Genomic DNA, 20,355 nt, shown 5'->3' with positions numbered 1-20,355 from the left:
CAATATTGCAGATTTTTATTTATGACACCCAGAGCAACAAGGCTCCGTGGTTTCATACAAAGTCGGGGAAGGTTTTTCTTAGCATCCATAAAGGAACGGCGGTTTTATATGAGCAAAAGTAACGTTATAATCCTCACTCCATAGATTTATTGTTCCGAACCTTACACATCCATGCTTTTACGATACACAGAAACAGAGACGTCTAGTTGATGATGGTTTCTAATGTTCAATTTTATTGGATGTTCACCAGAGCTCTATTAGTCGAGTTGTTACTCTGTTACTGCCATTTTCTAATGGCAAGAAAAGGTTGGACTTTATAAAGGTGTTTCTGCTGCTGATTTCACATGCATGCACACAGTTTTGGCAACTACAATTCATCGTTTATGGCATCAAACTGCTTTTGTTATTTTTTTACATCACCCATTTTAAAGAAAACGTGTACATGTCTTTCTTGATAATAATGATTAGTGTGATCTAAAAGAAGCCAACCTGGCCTTACACGTGTTGCTTAAGTTCATACTATTCAAAGATACGCCCTGGACAATCAGTCCGATAGAGACAGTATCAATTTAAAGTTAGTGCAGATGTGTAGTTTAGGAGCCCTGTTTTTCCAGTATTTTGTTTCTCTCTGAAATAATGTTTTAGTTTATTACTTATAACTAGCTAGACACGTTAACCGGCGTTGCCAGGTGGAAGAATGATAGATCAGGAGAAAATCGTTAATGGCTTTTATCGAAAATAAATTAAACTACGGTTGTTGGTGGTGGCCACTGCTGTCCCTGGAAATTAGCGGACACTGGCGGCCGTGGCCCTAATGAAATAATCTGGCTTCCACTGCTGAGCATTGTTTTCCAGTGGCAGCTAGTGAAAGTCACTGTCTGTGATTGTCAGCACTATTGGTTACTGGCGAGTAGTGTTTTTTGGGAAGATAACTTGCAGGTACTGGCGGATTATAAAGAAAGCAATTCTAAACTCTTTAGATTGAGCGAAAACAGAGATAGATAACTGCTTCTACCAATGACAGCATTATTCAAGTTACCCAGCTTTTTTTTCTAGGTATACTGCACGCATTTTTAAAGTAGTTCTAGCACATCTTCTAAATAATAAAATACTTCACAAAAAAAGTGGTAAGGAAGCAAGTATATAACAAATAAATGTTTCCGTAGACAATACAATGTACGTTGAAACTTACCTGCATAATATTATTGTTTTAACTTATTTCAAAGTGTGTAATCAGTTCTGTAAAGAAAGTGTCGACACTTTTAACCTAGGTAATCGGTCAAGGATATAAATTAAATTCAATCGTCAACAAGAATAAAAAAAAATGCAAACATCAAATATAGCATAATTAAAGTCTTGATAACCACTCAAAAATCGAAAATTAAATATTGGTACACGTAAAAGAAAAACTTTTAGGGCCCGTTGGGGCTTGGGGGTAGTGGCTTGTTGGTATTGTGTGCATATTTACATTCCCAATTCAATGCTGTGTTTACATTTTGAGAGTGTTGATTACTTCATATGTTATTTCCGTGCGCGGAAGGAAAGAGTTAGCAATGCGCGTTTATATACCAATAATTCTTAAACCTTTTGTTAACGCTCGCCGTAGCAAAATTTTAAGGATTTCAATATTTAATTTTAATAATTTGGAGTGATCATTAATACTTCAAAGAGGTTACATATGTTTTTTAGCAAAATTGAATCATGTGTAGAAGTTGATTTAATTTTAAATTTTTGATCGATTATTGAGTGTTAAAAGACGTTATGCATATGTTTTACTTATGCATATATGTTAACATGCTGAATTGTTCAAAATAGGTTGCCAGTATTTATGTAACATTTGGATAATGTAACGGATACCAATAGTTTAATTTCTGTTTTTGAGCGATTATTATTATTGTATTTGTTTTTAACACTATTGCGTCCTATAGAACGTGTTTTTTCTTTACAGCATATGTTATTAATTTGTTAGATGAAAGTATGCAATAGTTACAAAACAGTATCATCTTCTTAACTTTGTAATATGTGTCTAAATTTTTAGTACAGTTTGTTTCAGTAAATGTATAAGTTCAAAAACTATATCATGAATTTCCAAAGAGGAAAAGTATGAATATATGTAAATAAGAATATTGTGACGTAACCGTCCGAGGGAGAGATTTGTCTTCCCATTGGGGGAGGCTGAGGAGTCCGAAATACTGGAGAATGCCGGGTAGATATGATTGTGTTATTCGTTGGGTAATGTTGTGTGCCCGGGTGGCAGCATCCACCCTGCTGAAAGAAGATATTGTTTGGTTAAAAATGACAACTTGATGTCACTTTGAGAGACATAACGAAATATAATTTCGTTTCCGTTGCCAACTAGCGCTGATTAAGGGTTGTTTGGCCTCTGAGTGCAGTACCAGACCGAGAGGTCACGGGGTTAACCTTTCGATCGTGAGAAACAGGCTTGAGGGAGTTTGCAGAATCACAGGTACACACACGGGGACGAAGGACCTCCTCTTAGATGACGTAGCTTGTGGCGATTGGTCAAGAGACCTACCCCAACCTACCCCGTCACCTCACTAGATAAACGAGTCCCCAGCTGAAATCGCCAGAGTTGGAGCTGAGATCTTTTGAGAGAAATCAAATACGATCGAAGCTCTCTTCCCGAACCGCCACCACCGTAAAACCGAGATTAATTAATCTAATCAGGACTCAGTAGATTTTTTTTTAAACAACATTTGAACAATTGTATATAAATATATATATTGTGTTTGTTTATCTTGAATTACCCGGTAGAATAGTTAGTTGAGTCTGTCTTTCCTTTGTGTGCATGCGATTTATTTATTTCCAACGTGACAGCGGCATATCAACCCGAAGGTGAAAGCAACTCCGACCAAATCGAACAGCGGGTCGTATTACTCTGAGATACCCTGCGAAGAATCTCCTGCGAAGGATGAGAACAGGTCACATTGGGTCCGTGACCGAGGATTGACTCGTATGTGACAAGAAGATCCCTATAAGGGATCACCGACCTTTCACAATAAAAGTGAATATTATTCATCAAACCGCGGCATATATTTATTGTGCAAACATCGTCCTCCGCTGTAGCGGATAAGAATGAGAAAAGAAAGTTTTATCCTTATGAATTAGTTAATCGGCACTTCTGCATTTTAAATCTCGTCAAAGCGGATTCTACAAAGAAAAAAAAATTATTATCAATTTTTAGGGCTTAACTTTTCACACAAAAACAAAACAAAAAAAAACATTTGTTTACTAATTTAAAGAAACAAAAATCTTATAACCAAGAAAAAAAACAGAAAATAACAGTTGCTAATATAACGAAATATAGAAAGACAGTAAATTTTAAGAATTTAATTAGTATGATTTTCTTTTGTATTGGAAACTTCTATACCCCCCCCCCCAAAAAAAAATATAAAAGCAGATAAAAACAGTTACCAATAAAAAGTAAAATGTATGATTTTTTTACTGTATGTTGTTTGTTTTGACGAACACAAAGAAATAAAGATAGAAAGAATTGAGAAAGTACATTTCCTACTATGTTTGAGTCTTGGTATTGAATTCGTTCGTTGTTGTTATATGTTAAATTAATTGTCTATTAACTGAAAATTATGCCGTACGAATCAATATTTTTCATCGCGACGCCATATTGTAATGTTCTGAAGTTTTCGTTTGGATGATCTAATTCCGGAAAAAGAGAATTAGCAAAAAGTCAATCAGCTTTCACGAGGGAGACTTTATTATGTGTTAATTCTACTACGTGAAAGTTAATGATATATCCGTGTTTGTATGAGGCAGTTATGGGCGATGTAAACGTAGAATCTGTGGAATGTGTAGATTTTCTTCCGTTTTCGACTGGTGGCGGTGGTAGGAGTAAATATTTAGAGGGGAAAGAGGGTATCCCTTTCTCTAAAGATGTTTCGATTGTTATGGTGTAATGTAGTATTTTATTATCACGATTAAATATGTCTACAAAGGTGTTCTAAAGTTATATAAGATAGTCACTAGCTGTATTTTATTTGTATGTGGTATCTGTTGTTGCAAACCTACGATACTTTGATCCGGAGGGGAATTTCTGTAGTCATTTTATTATATATGGAGATAACCGAGATGGTCCTATTGGTAAATGCCAATATTCGGCAGTTTTTCGGTAGTTTCATCCTCTTATTTTGTCTGTAAGTCCTTACATTCCATGATGGATTTTTCTGACAAAGGATGTAGAGAGTTTTGGTTATCTGGTATAACACAATACGTAGTTTTATAACTTTTTGTATCAAATAGCTTTATGCATTATCTGGAGTGAAAAATAATTACTTTCTGAGTTTATGTAACATTTCCAGTCGGGGAGTGAAATAAATAACATAGGTTCTCAATCGCTCTGATTTAACTTCGTTAAGTTATAAATATTTACAATAGATATAAAAAGCAAGTAATGCAACAAATACAGCAGAAGGAATAATTAATTAATATCCTTGTACTTTTCTGGCCCTCGTTGAAAGGCAAGGAAAATCGGGGCAATAGTTTTGTCGATATATCGCCACAGCAGCAATTGATATGTGTGTTGTTAATTAAACTTGATCCTACCTGAGCTTGACAACGGTTTATGAAATCGTGAACACGGAATATTGTTGAACGACCAAAAACCCAAACTACATCTTTAGTTTTATGTGGTCTTTTTCGGAATGTAAAAATACATAGTATATTTTCATAAAAAATGGTTGTGTGTTACTTTATAAAAGTGTTCAATTTTCAGTCAATTAACAGTCAATTCTCTAGAAATAATAAATGACGCCAAATATCCGTCAAAAGCATAGGGTGTAACTCATTCATTGAATGGGAATTAGTCTATCGTTACTTCGGAATCTTATAGTTCAGTGCGCGTACGATCACAGCCTTTCTATAGGCGGCACAACAGCAGCAAGGGAGTTCTTATTAACGGAAGGAAACGAGCAAAGTTCACAGACAGTTCTATTGTTATTGTCGTTTCTTATTGCTGATTTTCAAATAAAATGTGAGAATCAGATTTGTGCAGATCCTATATAAATCGTACCTCATGATTGTCTGATCTGTTTAAAATCATTCTTGTTGACGGTAGCTATTCCTAATACAAGCTTACATGTTTTTGATCCATCACTCAGAGCAGCAACGTACTAAAATATATCTTTGTTTATCAAATTATATGTGAAATATCAGTCAAGTTTAATTGTTTTAATTAACCTTAATTTCTAATGACGTCCTCTCTGACTTTTACTGTCTCTTACTCTATGTTGTTCTTATTTTATACGCCGTTTACTATTATCGCTTTCGTCTCTCCTATTTGCTCTCCTTTCCTTCTCTCTTTCTCTCCTTATTAGCAGTTGACAGTAAAGAAAAGACCTTAGAAAAGGAAATGTCTTCCAATATTCGAATTTAAAATATTATTTGTTTAATTGTAAATTTCTAGAAATTGCGAGAAATATCTTTTTAACGGTTGACTTAAAACTAAATATATACTAGCAATAATTAAAATAGTTAAGCATTACCTTGTCGAAGGAACACGAATAAATGGTAATTTATGTAGAAGATATTTCAGACACCATATTTCATGTCAGTCAATTATGAATTGAAGCTAATAAAAATATGAAACTACTTCCATATTTGAAAGCTTCTAAGTTAATTTAGAATACAAATTGCGACGATGGGAATAAAGATTCCTAATGTTTTAAAAATAACATTTTGTTTTATCGTTTTATGCGAGATTCTTCAGTTATTCTTTGGTCCAGAGTGATTTTTTATACATGTGTTTAGGTTCCTACTGTATAATTTAGTTTCCATAAGTTTTCTTGTTCTTCTGATATAGTCTCTTCCAATTGTTTCATCCATTTTTATTGCCTTGAGCGTGTCTACTTTCAGAACTCCCAAATATTTGTAGTTGTCATATTCATCTAGTGTTCTCATCTCCATACCTTCAGCTACCTCCCGTTTTCCCATTCTTATAATCAGCGCACACTTTTTCATGCCGAATTCCATTCGGATATTTTAGCTGAAGATTCTGGTTGTGTTTATTAGCGTTTCTAATTCCTCTTTATTTCTTGCGAAAAGTTTCAGGCCGTCCATATATATTAAATGGTCAATTCTTTCGTCTGTATTTATAATTTTTTATCCGGCTTGGCATCTACTTAGTATGTTGTTTGGAGGCAACATGTGCATGATGAACAGTAATGGTAATAGGGAACTTCCTTGGAAGATACCTCTTTGTATTTTAATCTCTGTTATGTATCGTCCATCAGCTGTCAGTTCATGTCCTCATGTCCTCATTGCATGTTCAATCAAATTGATAATCTTGCCTGGTATTTTATAAATGTATCTTAATGAAGATGCGTCCATAAAACGCTCTATCCGTCGGCACCCATCAAAAAAATGTGTTTTTTAATGATGTTGCTGAGTAGCTGATTATATGCGAATGGTTTCGGTATCTGAACTATAATAGCAACTGTTATACATTACATATCATAGAATATTCCTTTGATTAAACTAGTATTAGCTATAACTGTGTCAAGCCTAGATCCGGGTCGTTTAATTGTTATGTACTTCCATTTTTTGTAATAAATAATTTTACTAAGAAGTCTTCATAAGTTCAATGGTTTCGATTATAGCTGATGGCACTAAAGTCATTTAATTTTTTATACATAATTTTACTAAGAATTCTTCAAAATTTTATTTAAGGTTTCAATTATAGCGAATGGCACTTAAATCATCTATTTTTTATAAATAATTTTACCCAGAATTCCTCATAATTTTTGGTTTCGGTTTAGATATGCTAATGGCACGCCAATATTTTTTTTCTTTTAAATAATTTTATCAAGAATTCTTCATAAGTATTGGTTTCGGTTTCGATTTTAGCTAATGGCACCTTAGTAATAATTTTTTCAAGAAATTTTCATAAGTTTTGTTTCGGTTTAGATTATAGTTGAAAAAACTAAATATGTTGAAAAAACTAATATATACACACACACACACACACATATATATATATATATATATATATATATATATATATATATATATACTAGCATGGGAGCCCGGTATTCCCGGGCATTTGGAGGTGTAATTGCGCAAAAAGAAAACGTGGTAGTAGGAAGGCAGGCTCGAACCCTTACCGCGAAGAAGGAAAAGAATGGGGAAAAACGTGACGTTTTTGCTATCAAAACCACCGCCAAATCGGAAATTACCTAGATTTAAATTAAGGCTAGACGATCGAAAAGACGGGATGACTTTCGACAATATCGGCGGAAAAAGTGGCCCCTTCCTGTAGAAATGTGCCCAGTTGAAGGTGAAGAAATTAATGTTTTTAGCCAATTTTTCGGTATTTGTCGTCTGAAGGGTCCAGCCTCAAAACGATACTGACCTTGTAAAAATCCGTTGCCTTTGTCGAAAGTTTTAGGCAGACATGCAAACATGCAAACATACATACATGTATTTATATATTTGTAGCTCCAATTTTCGACCCAAAACGATTAAAAAGCTTGCCCTATCTCTGAATACTCTTTATGTAAAATTTAAAATGTTTAGACCAGAAATTATCTTTAGTAATTTGGTGGAGACCGGAGAGGTTAATTTTTTTTAATTTGACCACTATTATGACTCCTTAACATTTATTATTTTGAGCTCCAATCAAGTTATTAAGTTAGATCCATATCCAAGGAATCTATATTTAAAATGTTAAGTAGTTAGACCCAAAATTGGTGGAGGAGTTTGGTAGAGTTCTCAAAGGTCAAATCGTTGAACTTTGACCCCTTAACAGCCACATTTCTGGCCGAAAATGGATTACAAAGACTTTCACAAATCTCAGTACCCTGTATATCAAATTTCTAGTATGGCGATTATAGATGAAAACTAAATATTTATATAAAATACTAACTCCGTTATAAACGGCTAATTCCGGATAAGTTACGTAAATGTCAAAACGTTTAGGCAGTGAAATCGCAGCAACCGACAATTGGAAATAGTATCTTTTGTATATTATTTTTAACGATATCTTTTGTTTATTATTGTTTGTTAAATTTTGGGTAAGAATAGTGAACAGTTAATCCCGCTCCCAATGTTGAGAATAGCTTTCTAACCAATAGGGATATTATTCCAGCTCAGTATGTAAACTGTATAAGTACCTTTTCTTTCGTTCAGCACCTTTCGCGGTGTTTGTAATTTGTTCGGAATATGCTAAGAATAACGCCTGTCATCTGTATAAGTACAGAGAAAGAAAAAAAAGGAGATTTTGAACGCTAAAACTTAGGTAAAATAGAGTATGTGCCTTCTGAAAGAGTTTCATATAAATCATATATTTTTTGGATAGATTTACGAGTCCTCGATTGTAAAAATTCTGGACCAGAGAATATATTTAATCTTTTCTTTGTCTTTAATATTTAAATTCAATATGAATAGCATTTTCGATTAGTTGTGACGCTTAAGCTTTAAACAGTACTGATTGATGAAGCAGCCAGAGGTTGCATCTGCTTCTACTGCTGATTTCAAGCAGGCATACACGTCCACGTGTTATGGCAACTACCTTTCAAACTTTATGACGGCATATACATTTTGGCAGCTACCATTCATTTTCTATGCCGTCATCCGTTTGAAGGAATCATACTTTGCGTCGTTGCGTGTCCGTCGCCCATTATTGTCCGGTCGTAAAATACGCTTAAATATAATATTTTGGTTAATGCAGATTTCGTATTTATTGTTATACTATATTGAACCTAATATATAGTAATGATTCAAAAAAGTTTTTAAAAAATGACACGTGCGATACCACCGAGTATCGAAACCAAAGCGTTTAGCTTACGAGTCACTTTTTCCTTTGGCGTTAATGCCTGAAATATGAAGACATGTTTTCTGCAAGGCTAAAAATTAAACATGAAAAATAGCTATTACGTTACTCATGCATATTCGTAATGCCATCGTTCGACCTTCACCTGGAAAATTCTCTTTTTTTTTACACTTTTTCACCGATTTCCCCGGCTCTGGATTCGAATACCCTATATATTAAGTTTGATGTCTGTAGACCAAAAAACTGACAGAGGAGTTTGCGAGGTAAAATTTAAAAAAATATATATCTACTCATACAGGACAAAAATTACTACCGGAACAGTAGTAGAAACTCGCTATGAAGCAAGCGAACAACAGAAGATGTTATATTTGAGAGAAACAGCTTGTATATACTGATGCTTATTAGCTGTTTTCTTTTCGGATAAAGTCAATGTCAAGAGAGAGATAAAGCGCCTTTCTAGGGCTTTCTCCGTCTAAGTTTTATAGGATGGTGCTTTTTGGGGGGTATTACATAGCATATCATTTAAAACTTTATGTAGTCATGTTTGAGGGGTATTTCGTCTTATAGATAATATTGGGTCATCAGGAAAGAATACGCACCGTTTCGGATCCTTCCTCTCTACGGCTTGTTCGCGTATCGGCTCCCCTCACTGATGTGAGGCCCAATAATCTGCTCAATACAATTAAAAGAAAAGACGTTTGATAATTAAACGGCTCTTGTTACGAGCAACGGCTTTGCGCATGTCGTTCAATGTTCAAAGGCTACATCTGACATATTTGTTAGGACGCACACATATCGAAGAAAATAATGATAATATTAGTAACAATAAAAAACAATAATAATAACAACAATAATAATATATGTACTATATATAAGGTAAAATTAAAAGCCAAGAACAATGCGAGATTTTTTTTTATAGAGTAAAATTAAATGAAAACAAAAGAAATAAATTTCTTTTTTTTTGTTGTTTGTTTTTTCTTTTTCACACAAATTTTAACTCTAAACAACAGTAATTTTTTTTTTCTGTTGTATTCAATGGTGTTATTAATCTCAATATATTTCAGACTTACTAGTCCTTTTTCAAGAGAAGACAGCGGAAGAGTGTTCAAAATTGGAAAAGCAGCCGCAGAGTTTGCCACGTGATACCGCGAAATATAGAACAAAAAATGACGTTAGGAGAACGTTAAAATAAATCAGTTGATGTTTGAAATACTTGTTGCGTTTGTGAATCAAGGGAGATGACTATTCAAGCAAGGGTTTTTTTTTTGTTTTTTTATTATTATTTTAATTATTGTTTTTCTTATGTTTTAAACTTATATTATAAAAGCGGAGCTCAATTCCAGCTATTGTTTAGTGTGGGAGTATTTTTTGAAATAATTAAAGATTCGAGGATACGAAGTTGACCTACGTTTCTTGAAGAAGCAAGACTGTTGATGTGAAAATCTGGTTCTGAATTAATGCAAGTGCGAATATGTTTATAGAACGACGAAGCAGTAGTGTTTAAGTGCTCTTTAATGCGGTGGTGAAGCAATCTGGTAGTGCTTCCGATGTAAGATGCACTACATTTAGCGCATTGTAGGTCGTAAACAACGTGGTTCTTAAAGCATAAACCTGTGTGTGATATTGGGCAATTAGAGAGTGAACAAGGGGAAGGTGTATGTGATGGATGTTTTCGGTTGAGCTGTTGTCTTAAAGTAGATCCAGTGTGGATGAGTTGAATGTTGAGTCCCTCGCTGCGGATGGCTTTTTGGATTGAAGATGAGATTTTGTCACTGAGGAAAGGTAGTTTTATAAAACAATTGTTAGAGAAGGGTCGGGTGTTGCGTTTTTTCTTTTTAAGTGAGGATAGGATCGTATTAGGGTAGCCGTTTAGTGAGAGGGTCTGTAGGAAATTGTTAGTGTGTGTATGTTTGTCGGAGATGTTAGTGCATTTGTCTTGTATGCGTGAGATTTCGGCATGTGCGTAGTTTAGTTTGTCCTTGAGAGGTAGTGCAGATTTGAAATGTACGAAGATGCGTTTGCTGGCGGGTTTTCTGTAGAATTCAGTGCATATGGCACCATTTTTTTTATTTGTATTTTAAAATCAAGTAGAGAAAGAGATTCAAAAGAGTCTGGGTGTTCTATAGTAAATTTTAAGTTTGGGTCGGCGTTATTGAATTTGTGGAAAATGTTAATTGCTTCTTCGCGGGAGTATGTGATAATTAAAATGTCATCGATATATCTAGTAAAAAGGAGATAAGAGTAGTAGGTACTAAGGGTGTGTCTTTCGAGTTTGTCCATATAAGCAATGGCAAGAATACCGGATAGACTGGAGCCCATGGGTAGTCCAGATACTTGTTTGAACGTGTTTTGTAGGAAAGTAAAGTAAGTGTTGTCTACTATAATACGGAGGAGTTGTAAGAGATCTCCTGGAGTAATTCCGAAGCATTGTGGGTTTTTAGATGCTATAATGTCTGCCATGAGATTGATGGCTGGATGTGCAGGAATGGAGGTGTATAAAGAAACGACGTCTAGGCTAAATGAGTATCTGTATAGTTTGAGTAGATGGTGTGGTAGATCGTTGAGTCTGTTAATTACTTGGTTGGAACTACTAACATGGGCTGGGAAGGTAGAGAGTAGAGGTTTAAGTAGGCGGGATATTAACCAAGAGATTTTATAAAGGGGACCGTTAACGCTTGAAACAATGGGTCTGATCTGTGGGTGTGCTATTTTTGTGGGTTTTAATAAGGTGATAAAAGGTAGGTAATTTGCTGTATTTAGTAATACAATTTAGTCATATATATATATATATATATATATATATATATATGTATATAACTAAAGAGATATATATATATACATAACATTAATAAAAATATATATATATATGTATACATAAACACTTAAAAAAAGATAAATCTACTCACAGTAATAACTTCACTGTAGATCCTTGCGAACATATCATGTGGTATTCCTTTTCGCCTAGATTGTAACGTCAGCTTTCTTTTTTTTTTCTTTTTTTTTTTTGATTTCATGTTTCTCGTATTAATGTTGTTTTCTACTCGGCTATTATAAGGTACTGTAAATTCAATCTAGGTGAGTATTTTCCTTGTTACGGCTTTTTCGCATCGGCTACATTCGTTGATGCGAGGTTTAGATATCTGAATCGCATTTGAATGAACTGTTCAATGCAGTAAAAATGTTTAATGATTTTGCGTTTCATATAACGAACAACGGCTTTGTGCGCGTGACGTTTAAATTTAAAGGTTGCGTCTATCAAGTCCGTTAAGTTAAGACGCGCTCATATCGAAAAGAATAGAAAAACAGAAAAAAAAAAGGAAGAAAAAAATAAAAAAGGAGAAAAGAAAGACAATAAATACCCAAAAATTGTAAAAATAATTAGACAACAGCAAAGAAAATTAAATAGATATATATATGTATATACAGAGATATATATAAGAAGAGGTATATGTTTACTATAAGCCTTTTACGTAAATATTACGCAAGTATAAATCATGAAAAATATATGCATGAATATAATTGCACGCAATAGTTAACTAAGGATGATCATCCATGAGAAAACCGAAAAAAATAATATGGAATTAATTAAAATGAATGTTTAAAAGAATACGCAAATTAGCTAAATCTTTTGCAGATGAATGCAATCCCATGACCCACATATAACAAAGGTGTGTGTTTTTTCTAAATAAATAGAAAAAAAGGTATTTAATGTGAATATCAAAACACAAAAAAATACAAATCTACAGAAGTATATATATATATATATATATATATATATATATATATATATATATATATATATATATATATATATATATATATACGTGATGTTTTACGATATTATTTACGATACTGATGACCGGAGTTTTGCATTAATGCAAAGTATATATATATATATATATATATATATATATATGTATATATATATATGTATATATATATATATGTTCTTCACTTACAACAGTTACACATATGTGTGTATGTACATGTTTTCGTGTGTTTGTGCGTGTATTGTGTATAGTTATTCAGGGACATATGTTTCATCGTGTTTAAGAATCACCAGTGCAGATAAATCCAGCGAAATTTTATATAGCAGTTTTTCTAACGGAGGGTATTACATTGCTAGTTAGAGTATAGAATTTATACCATATTTTTAATAAAGTTATCCATTTTCTTTAATAAATTTACGATACTGACACCGAAAGTATGCTTTTTTATTTTTACGAAGGAATCTTGCTACACGCAAAGTATAAATATATATATATATATATATATATATATATATATATATTCCAGCAGATCTGATTGAACACGATAGCTGGCATATTATATACAATAGCGCCAAAAAGTTGTTGTTAGGGCATATTCTTCTCAAGCGCTTTCTATCTGTACCATAACCAATTTTTTAAAAAATTATAAATACACCAAGCCTCAAAAAAAAATAAAAAGAAAAAGATAATGTTGCAATATTTTGGATTCTAATTGGTTATGATCCCACACAGTCGGACGATTCTATTTATAAACGATGCTACTTAGAACTGACGAATCAAATTAATTCACGTTCTGCTACCAACCAATCAGAAACCAGAATTGCTTCATAAATATTAAACCTTTTCTGGGGCAATTTGACATGTTCTTTTCCCGGGTTTCGACACGGTAAGAATATTTTGTTCTGTGGAACTGTTTACTACAAACAAGTCACCTCCCGGGATTTGTGTGTAACAGCGAACAATCTGAAACTGTTCTGAAACTCAAAATGGCTTACACTTCTAGAGATAACAACAACCATCGCTCCTGATATTAATCGGACGCACCGATAGAAAGCGTTTGAGAAGAATATAGTCGAACAACAACTTTTGGGTACCATTCTATATAACATACCCGCTGAAATTTAAAAACCGCTCGGCAAATGGAAAAGATATCCAGAAAGATCGGAAAAAAAGAATAACTCAGTCGTGTTCAATCAGATGTGCCTGAGTAATAACTTGCTGCCAAAATATACGAATATATGTGTGTGTGTATGTGTGGGTATGTGTGCGCGCATGCCCTTCACGGCAGTTACTGCTTTACCTACTTGAATGGATATATATTTCGTTATCTCCTAACGACGTCGGCCATTGTAGTTTAGATTTTATGCACTGCCTGTAAAAGGCACCCACTTCACTTCAATGTCGTCTAAATGATCACGTTTCTTCAATGTCGTCTAAATGATCTACTCACCGATAAATATCTCCAGTGATGATCACGATCATTTATACATATTCAACTCTTAACTGAGTGGGAAGTGCTTGGCAGAATCGCTGGACATAAAAATTGGCACCCAGCGAGAGAGTCTTCCATTAATAAAAGGCGAAATGAGAGAGATTGCGTTAGTAGGAAATGGTCCAGCAGTAAGGAAAAATGAAAAGAACAAGATTTCCTTCGCATTCTTTACAGCCGGCGTGGAAACATTTTTGAGTGGAAAAAGTTCTAAGATATACATTCGCATACATATACAAGTGTATGTATACGCGTGTGTATATGTGAGTGCGTCTCTGTGTCTAAGTGTGGCTGTGTGTGCTTGTGTGTGCTCATATGTGTAAAGTGACATTGTCTGTCTGAGGAGCGGATTCAACTATGTTGTTGTACAAAAAACATAAACTTTAATGTTTAAATAGAAAAAGCGAAATCGTTAGTTGTTTACCATGTAGCTGTTTCGGAAATTTAAAAACAGGATAACTGTTTAATCCATGGATTTCTAGGGGAAAAGACAAAGTCCCTAATAAGAAATTTAGACAGAATCCAGTTACCATTTTTACTAATATATAATTTTAAAAATAATAATATAATATGCAAATATAAATAAGTAAATTAATTAATAAATACTACTAATAAGTATAATCTCTTTTAAAAAATATTCTCTAATACGTTAATTAGCATATAAAATTATATAGAAATAAAGATGCATGATAAAGATTGTTTTTTGTACCAGACATGCAAATAGATAAGAGAAAGGAAACCTAGTCTTGTGAATAAAAAAAAATAGAATCTAAATGGATAAGAAACGTTCAAATTTAATCGACTTTAGCGTAGAATTGCATATTTTTCAGCATACAAGATCACTTTAAGTCGACTGCATGCCAAGTTCCAATGTTTTTGTTTTTATTTTTAATTTTGACCGCTTAGTATCTATTTTCACAAGTGAATATCAAATCGAATTTGTTCCACAGGTAAAAAAAAAAATCCCTATTTGCATTTATTGGCTGTAGACAGAAAATTGATATGTGTTTGGTAAAAACCGATCTTTAGACAGAGAAAAGCACACACACACACACACACACACAGACACGTTCTCTATTTTCTTAATAATTAATATAACTAAAAAAATAAATACAACTAAAAAAATGTATAGATAATAGATATTTCTTCACACGTTGCGATTAAAAAAAATTATCACTCGAGCCGTCTCTTTCTCCTTTTTCCCCTCTTAATGTTTTTTGTTTTCTCCCTTTGCGTGATCCAGTCTCATCAGTATACCAATTGTATCACGTGTGCATAACGAGCTTTCGAGACATTATTATGTTAATTAAGGTATTAAGCAGAGAATTTACATGCGCAGTACACACTTGCGTATCATTCAATAACATGGCATTCGTTGTCTGAAGCAATGTGGCTTCGCTGCTTAACTTTTTCGACTTGTTGAATAGTCCCGTTCAAATAATGAAAACAATTGACCAGAAGTAAAATCGAACGTCTGAAAGGTAGATCCAAGGCGATTGGTAAAAATGAGAAAAATGACGCATTTCTTTCAGCCTTTATCAATTCGTTGTACTACCTTTACCGGCGGACAACTTGGCCTCACTTAAGGATTTGCTTTTCTCACTTTTGTGGCAAGGCAGAATGGCGCTTGCCCGTAGAGAGGTTTGCACTCAACGTCATAATATCGAACGACCCTCAGAGTACTATTGGAATCCAGTAACCATGCACTGTTCAGGAAAACGCTATATCGTGTATTAGTTGTAAGAATCGCTTCTGATCCTTTGGGAGAGAGGCCGGAATGATCAGACGAGGAGATCAGATCAGTGATTTTTCTTTGTTTTCCTAACCGGTGATTAGTGCACTGCCCCTCGCTTAGAAATTATAAGGTTGAGAGTGGGAGATAGCCCCTTTTGTGTGCGCTGCGAGGAGCATAAAAATGAAACGACGGGGTACGCTTTTTCACCTACACCAAGCTTTGTGAGTTTACGAGATGTGCTAACGACTCATATCGATTCGAGCAGTTGGTTCAGGTAGATGTATCATCTGTCGCCTACAATGTGGCTGTTTTATGGTCCAGGGAGTAACTTTAGCGGAACTAGTAATGTAGACTTACTCTATCGAGAGATGAAAGTGTGAATCGCTACCTGCTTTTGGACTATAAACATTAGCTTGGAGTTAAAATTAGATGTGGTGAAACCAGAATGCACGTTGTTTTATTTCAAGATAGATCGTTTGCTAATGTGTAATTGGGCAAACATGTTTGAATATGTTTTTCATGTCTAACCATGATGGTTGATTACATGACTCTTATCAGAACTTACCCCATATAACATAGTTTCTTTAGATAGTTGGTTGAATTACTTCTAGCTTCGTTTTTGGCGTTCGAATTTCTCTAAGGTGTTAACTCTCCTGATATAGTTTGTCCCTAGACTGATCTAAAAATGGTAGTAATCTTGAAAGACGCCGTCAATGTCCTAAACCCCATTCTGTTTGTTTTCTTTTCATTCACACTTATGAACTGTTTTGCTTGTTTTCGGTTCAATCCGGAAAACAATGAACGGCTCAGACTTAGACAGGTTTGAAAGGTTCCTACTACCCACTACTCTTAATATTTTACTTTTGTTTTTTTTTTATATTTGTTTGTTGTTGCTTTTTAAGTATTCCACTCCCAATCGTCAATGAAATTACACACGCATTTTTTATTAATACATCAAATGTCAAAACCGTTTCGGGATAATGTAGTAGCTTATACCTTAGAGAGAAATGTGTTTTTTGGTAATTTGAACTTGTTTAGAGAATACACTAAACGGATAACTTCATACCTTTATTCCACCTTACCCCTTTTTTATGCCAAATCATTTCATAAAAACATTTTTTGTAAAATTAAAAAGAAATAAAAACGCTGGTCTTCATACGTCATTAGCCTCGCCTTGCAGCTATTCCCTTCCTCATGGGAGGTTAAGGTTAGATAAATAGTTACTAAAATCCTAGACATAAAGATCGGACAGTTTGTTGATGCGTTCTGGAAAATGTTCTCGGAAGTCTCCGTAATTTCCCCGAGTAAATCAAGGGTTATGTCTCTCCGATGTCTTGACACATCTAATGTTACGATCAAGATATCTCAGCATAAAAACACCCTATAATTTATAGTTAAATTAAAGTCACTTTCTGACCTATTTCTAACTGCTTTGCCTTGATATCACTCGTTAAGCTAATAGTTTTAACTTTTTCCGGAAGTCCCATTTATTCAATAGGAACATGTTGAATTTCCAGTATCCGGTTTGAAGGGTAATTGTGTAATTTCAAATAGGAAATAACCAGTTTATTGTGTAAATGCCGTAAACTTTGGAACGACGCAAAGGATATAAAATCTACATCGTTCAACGTTCTATCGTAGGATCATAGTAATAAAAGGTGAATTATATGTTCACGTCCACATTTGGAGGCAAATATTTCTCCGTCTACACATGACTCAAAAACCGTAAATGTAACAAAACAACAATCATCATTCTCAACATCTAAAACAAAAGCATTCTGCTAAATAATGATTCGATTAACTCAGTTAGAAACTCAGAAATTCGCACCAGAAATGTTGAATGGATCGAGGAGGTGAAAAATCCTTTCATTTGTCACAATGTTTGTCAAACAACATAGTAATATAGACGGGAAAATTAAATCACATTTACATACAGGAGGGTGCAAAAGTAGGTATACAGTATTGAAATTATTGACATTTTATTGAACTGAAAGCTACATACCTTAAAGTAAAAATGCATATACTTTTAGTCTGTTGTTTTTATTAATTAAATTTCCTTTCGATTAAAGTGCATGTACTTTGAATCATTTATTTTTATTTTTTCAGTTAAATTGGCAATTTAACCATGGCCGGTAATTTGACTGACGAACAGTGAAAATGGATATTAAAACAATACTGGAAGACAGAAAATAGTGAACGCGTAAGAGAACAGTGGGTCAAAACCTTTGCAACACCTCCTCCAACAAGGCTCACGGTTTATCGACTGCGTGACAAATTTGAACAGGCAGGGAGTATCCACAATGCACCGAGAAGTGGTCGACCAATTACTATGACCACACAAGAAAATGAATTCAAAGTTGCTCAGGCATTCACTCAGAGCCCACATAAATCGAAATACAGAGCCTCATCTGAACTTGGTATTGAGCGTAGATCATTGAGGCCCTGATGAATCGTGCCGGTCTAAAGATATACACGCCTCGATTGATACATGGTTTATTGGAAGATGACTCGGATCGTCGTTTACAATTTTCTGAAAACATCCTGAGCGAGGAACTTGAAGGTAACGGTATTCTAAATAAAATTGTATGGTCTGACGAAGCAAACTTTAAATTATCAGGTGCCGTTAATCGACACAATTGCGTTTATTATGCAACCGAAAACCCTCGCATCACTATTGAAAAACAACTCAATCAACCCGGGGTAACAGTATGGGCCGGGCTTTCTTGCAAAGCTGTTGTTGGCCCCATTATTCTTCACACAAGCATTGATCAAACTGTGTACTTAAACATGTTGCAGGATACAATAATACCACAAGTACGTGAACAATACCAAAATGATGACTTTTATTTTCAACAAGACGGGGCTCCACCTCATTTTGCACTCACTGTGCGAGCACTACTTGACTTAAAATTTCCCAACAGATGGATTGGACGCCGTGGCGCCATCGACTGGCCACCACGCTCGCCAGATTTAACTCCTATGGATTTCTTTTTTGGGGGCACAGTAAAAGATAAGGTTTTTGAACGCAAGCCTCGCACTGTCTAAAATATGATTCAGTTCATTTTGGAAGCTTGTCAGGAAATTGATGCTGATAAAGATCTTTGTTCTAGAGTGTGCATGAGTGTTCGTTCTCGATTAGAGGAATGTGTTAACGCTGACGGCAAGCAATTTGAATACCTGCGGAAATAGGGCTTCCTATTACATGTGTTTCTTATTATACGTGCTAATTATTACTTGTTTATGCAACATTTGTTTGTCTGTATAATAAATGCCTTAAACTTTATACATTTTTTTCTTTTTTTGACCACTGTATACCTACTTTTACATCCCCCTGTATATTGACAATTTGTCACTCTCTGTAATTGTTTAACATTTTCTATTCAGTGGGCCTGCGTAATCCACGTGTATTCTTTGCCATGAGTGGTCCGCTTTAGGTCAGGGGCTAAATTGTATTGGGGGCGCTTTTGCAGCCAATGCGCATCCCTTATACGACTTTACCGTGCCTTCTATATCAGTGTCCATATTCTGCCAATAAAGGTAGGACCTCATGAGGCTTTTCATTTGCGTAGCCCCAGGGTGTCCCGTATGGGAATCCTTTAGAATGTTCTTTTGTAGTGTAGGTGGGATTACTACTCTTCCCGGTACAATATTACCTCATTGCATATACAATAAGCTTCCGCCGCCGATTCATATGATTTAATTTCTTGTTTCATTTGTTTGATGAAACTTTCTTCTTCAGTCTCCCTTATTATATCTTTCAAAGTCACTGGTAGTTCCTTGATCGTATTACTAAGTATTTGCGTATAGTTCTTTTCACTTTTCAGTGACGCTATTACTGTGTTTTCTAGCGGTTGTTCTCTTGATTTTAGGATTAATCACGACAATCCGTTTGCATCTCTTAACTTCGCAGATGTAAGAAATTCCACACTGAAATCGTAATTCAGTAGAATGGTCCCCCATCTTTGCACTCTATTGGTTGTGTAAGTTAGTAGAACTTTTTTAGAGTCAAAGATGGTTATAAGTGGCTTATGGTCAGTTTGCAATTTAAATTTACGACCGTGTAAAAATCGGTGGAATTTTGTAACACCGAATTTTCGATTGGGAGTAATTCTTCTCGGCAGGAAGTAAAGTTCTTGACGCATGGGCTTAGCGGGCCCATCAGGCATCTTGTGTAAAATGCACGCCCCGATCCCATAAGAACTTGCATCAATTGCGACAATAAGCCCTTGTTTCCAATTAAAATGAGTCAGGGATAAATCTGACGTTAATACATCTTTTAATTTCTTAAACACTGCCTGGCACTCAGGCGTCCAGTCCCATTTTTTGTCCTTTTTGTACAATTCATAGATGTTCTTAATATAAATATTTTCAGCCATTTAACTTAGCCAATATTTCGTCTGAGTTTGGTAATGTGTAGTGGTGGTCCTTGAGCGCCGCATTCAATCCGGTCGAAAAGTCAACGCATCCCCTAATCTCTTAAGATTTTTTTCACGTATACGGTGGGGGCTGCCCACAATGTAGTTAATAGGGGTTTAAATCCCAGTGTTAACTAGTCTTT

At 34.6% G+C, this 20,355-nt stretch overlaps 1 long non-coding RNA gene across 1 annotated transcript; it reads right to left on the bottom strand.

Moving 5' to 3' along the window:
- Positions 1-1,086: 1,086 nt before the first annotated feature.
- On the bottom strand, positions 1,087-12,482 carry LOC145287826 (uncharacterized). Its single transcript, XR_013869201.1, has 3 exons — positions 11,710-12,482; positions 9,403-9,472; positions 1,087-3,171 (listed from the first exon to the last, which is right to left on the bottom strand). It is a non-coding gene; the product is annotated as an uncharacterized LOC145287826 (long non-coding RNA).
- Positions 12,483-20,355: the final 7,873 nt, after the last annotated feature.

This window comes from Euprymna scolopes, chromosome 11, assembly GCF_053919585.1.
Source record: "Euprymna scolopes isolate OS-2025 chromosome 11, ASM5391958v1, whole genome shotgun sequence".
Taxonomy (NCBI): Eukaryota; Metazoa; Mollusca; class Cephalopoda; order Sepiida; family Sepiolidae; genus Euprymna; species Euprymna scolopes.
Note: the sequence above shows the minus strand (reverse complement) of the source record. Positions and strands in the feature narration are given on the sequence as shown.